A 4,564-nucleotide genomic window follows, 5' to 3' on the forward strand; every position below is an offset into this window, starting at 1 on the left:
TACTTAGAATCAAGATGTGCACATAAGCTCCATATATTTGTAACCAAATTTCAAGTCTGTTAAAAAGAAATCAATGGAAGAAGGAAGTTAAGCAAGGGCAGAGAAGGACATATCTCCTTTCTGTAAGGACACTTTCAAATTTAGCACAGATTGCTTTTTTTTATATTCAACTCCCTAGGACTTAGATATCTATGGTCAGTTGCATTGCAGGGAAAAATACAGTCTTTCTTTTGTACCTTAAAGAAACAATATGAAAGATATTTGACAAAAATAAAGTTGTTTGGTCAGGGAGTGGAGGAAAAAGACATGGTAGACATGAAACTTATGCTAAAATACTCAATGTCTGACACATAGAAGAATGATGACCAAGTAACTATTTTTGTGACTCTAGAGACCTAAACTGAGATCCATGTTTATAAGATTTTGGGAGAAGGTGGCAGAATATACTTTAGAGAACATAAACAGCTTTACATTTCTCTGAAAATGGAAAAGATAGTCCCTGTGTTCTGTGAAAACATAGGACACTAGTGATGTTCAAACCAAAATAATGTGGTGTTTCTTTACAGTCCATTTTAAATTTGAGCTCCCTATAATAAAATAGTGCTTGGGTATAGCTCTATTTTATTATTATATTATATTTGTTTTCTTTGGGTAAATATCCAGTGGAATTATTGGATCATACGGTAATTCTATTTTTTAAATTAAATTAAATTAAATTAAGTTAATTTAATTTGAGAGAGAGAGAGAGAGAGAGAGAGAGAGAGACTCCCAAGGAGCATCCATGCTCCCAGTGCAGAGCCCAATGTGGGGCTCAGTATCACGACTGTGAGATCATGACCTGAGCAGAAATCGAGTCAGACACAACCAATGAGCCACACAGGAGTTCCTATAGTAATTACATGTTTAATTTTTTTGAGCAGACTCCACACTGTTTCCCACAGTGGCTGTACCAGCTTGCATTCCCAACAGTACAAAAGGGTTCCTTTCTCTCCACACCATTGCCAACACTTGTTATTTATTGTATTTTTATTTTAACCATTCCCACAGGTGTGAAGTGATACACAATATTATTATATAACAAATATACAATAATATTGTGTAACAATGTTGCATGATGATATTTTGTTGGTGAGGTTTCAAGTAGCAAAATTAGGATTAAACATGTAGCAGGTATGAAATATCTCTATTCTTTTTGTTATTCTTTACTTTTTGTAAGAGATAAACAAATACAGCGTCTTATTTCTTATGTTCTTGAAGCTCTTGTAATTTAATAAATATATGTGCCCCAGTTCAATGTTTTTTTTTACAAAGTAAACATGAAAATGCCACAGGAAAATAAAAAAAATGAATAACTAGAATTAAAGAGAGAAGCACATGAAGTAATTTGCCTTACTTGAGCTCAAATCCCATAAGAGAATGGATACTAAATCCAAAAATAACACCAAAATTTATAGAGAACTGTTTTTTAGACACCTGTTTATTTTCTTATGTCACTTTTACAGGTCTTCCCCACCCTATGCAAGAATATTACAAATTCACATATTAACTCATTAACTTTATCTATTCAGACTCTCATTGTATCCTGATTTAGACACCTCACATAATTTTTTTTTTATTGTTAACTACTGAGGTAAGTTATGATAGTTAGAAGTACCTCACTCCTTTTCCAAGGTGTAAACTCTCCAACCTGATTTTGTTTCCTTCAAGTGAAAGCAGAATTTCTTTTGCCCTACTCTGAACCAGACAATAAAAATTTCAGTGACTGGAGAGTTTCAAATAGCAAATTTAATACTCAGTGCTTTAGTGAGAATTTAAGATTTTCAGAGAGTGGACTCATTCTTTATGAATGAACTAATATATATATGTTATATATATATATATACTCACACCAAACTCTTATAGGGAAATATTCTTGATCATGTATACTTTCTGAAATTCACCAAGATTTTCTTCTTTAAATCTATTCTCTAGATGTTCTATGTAAAGTGCTCGTAGGTTCACATAAAGAGGAGTTAGATGGCATGTTGAGGGTTGAGGGTGTAAGATGTCCAAGACACTGTGCACAGTGCAGTACATATGTTATATCTGAAACAGCATTTCTATTTAAACATACACTTCAAGTTCTTTTAAATAATTTTCTTTATTATAATACATTACAGATTTTCTTCTTTAATTTCCTACTGCGTTTATTGTTGAACTATTGTTTTTCCCCTTTAATTTCATATAACATTAGGCTGAAAAAGGATACAGGATAATGCATGTGCATTAATTAACGTAAATTAATTTTGATGTGAACAATTATATATCTCAGTTAAATTCAATCTTTATATTTTTGGAAAAGTGAGACTAATTCATTGGGTTTGTTAATGACTGTCAACTATTTCCTTTCAACACAATATTTTTATAATTATTTTTTATTAAATGTTAATATGAAACTAGCAGAGACCACTATTTTCAGCACTCCTCACTCCTATTAAAGAAATAGAATACTTACCTGGACACATGATCACCTCTAATAAAGACCGCTGTTCCACCCTCCTTTTCACTGTGGAGGGGCTTTGCAAGTGCACTGCAGTCAAGGGGGTGTAAATGGAGTCTGTATGGCAGCTACAGAAATCTCCTAAGGAGATACTAAGTAGCACCTTGATCCTATTATTTTTAATCCTCTTTCCATTTTCTTGCCTTGAGCACAGATGGTACTCTGGAACATGAAAATGAGGTCCAGACTCTGGGTAAGGCTGAATAATGAACTGAGTTCCTAAAGACATTTTCTTGCCATTATGCCAGTGTAATTTGGGTGTTTTTCTATAGTTTACAAGTAAATCTGTATCTAAATAATATATGTAGTAGTCCTCTGACACAGAGTGCATTTAAAAAATTTTTTTGAATGTTTATTTATATTTGAGGTAGAGACAGAGTGCAAGTGGGGGAGGAACAGAGAGAGAGGGAGACACAGAATCAAAGTGGGCTCCAAGCTCTGAGCTGTCAGCACAGAGCCTGATGTGGGGCTCGAACTCATGAACTGCAGATATGGACTGAGGCATGAGATCATGGCCTGAGCCGAAGTCTGATGCTAGACTGACTGAGTCACCACAGCGCCCCAACACAGAGTACATTTTTAAATTTGAACTATTTTTCCTTAATGTAGATGTGCTTGTTTAGTCTAAAAAAGAGTGAGTCCTTATTTCATATACATTCAATTTGTTATCAGCTAAGTCAATGAGAAAATTGAAATTGATATCAGGAAATTATGAGATTCACTATACTCATAAATGTCAATTTCCAAGTATAAGGGATATTTTCCTTTTCTCTGAGATTCATACTGCAATCTTTTGCTTTCTGTCTCTAAATCATTATCTAAGGTGACCTTATCCAGTTTGATATACTTTAATACTATTGATGTGCTTATGGGCTTCAGAATGAACAGACCCAGCATCTACCTTTGCTCTTGAACTCAAACATGTATAGCTACTTTCCCACTTCATGTTGTATCCACTTGGATTTCTGATCTTGTTGCAAACATGGCATCAAAAAAAAAAAAATAGAAAATAATGTGACTTCTATACCTGTATTCAACCTTCCACTCAAGAATTATTTTATTTTCCCTTTTATCCTTCTGTGTCAAAACTATTGGTAAATTTTAATGACTTTATATATACAAAACATATTACAAATCCTTCCTTCCCACCACTACCACATGAAATAAATGGAAATACATTAGAAAATAAATCTATCCATCAAATCTATTCCAGGTTTAGTAGAGTAGTTTTTTTTTAACTCCCTTTTTCAAAATTCACTTTCAGTTTATTTTCTGTACAACAATTCATTCATTTCCTTTCCTTCAACCAGAATGATCTTTCTATAGATCCTTAGATAATGAAGATACCTTGTTTAAACTCTCAATGGATTCCCGTTAACCATAAAATAAAATCCAAACTTCATATGATATTCTAAAATGTGTGACATTAAATGAAGTCCTACTGGCTGACTTCATTTTCTAAGTCTTCCAACACCCTCACTGAAGTCCAATCACATTTTTCTACTTTCTAGTTCTGCCATTACCCAATTTTATTCCTCCTGTCCTTTATATGATCTGCTTCCTCTTTCTCTTCTATCTAAGTCACTCTTTCTCTCAGCATACTTTATTTTTAGTATATATCACTAATGATCAATCGCTTTATATTCTATTTGTTTTCAATTTACCTTCATCATAAAGTAAGTTTAATGAAATAGTGATCTTTTCGCAGAAAAAGCATTTGACAAAATACAGCATCCCTTCTTAATAAAGACTCTAGAGAAAGTTGGGATAAAAGGAATCTACTTAAACATCATAAAAGCCATCTATGACAAGCCTTCAGCTAACATCATCCTCAACGGGGAAAAACTGAGCGCTTTCCCCCTGAGATCAGGAACACGACAGGGATGTCCACTCTCACCACTGCTGTTTAACATAGTGCTGGAAGTCCTAGCATCAGCCATCAGACACCAAAAGGAAATCAAAGGCATCAGAATTGGCAAAGAGGAAGTTAAACTTTCACTTTTCGCAGACGACATGATACTCTAC

This window comes from Hyaena hyaena, unplaced genomic scaffold, assembly GCF_003009895.1.
Source record: "Hyaena hyaena isolate Hyena2069 unplaced genomic scaffold, ASM300989v1 scaffold_1850, whole genome shotgun sequence".
Classification (NCBI taxonomy): Eukaryota; Metazoa; Chordata; class Mammalia; order Carnivora; family Hyaenidae; genus Hyaena; species Hyaena hyaena.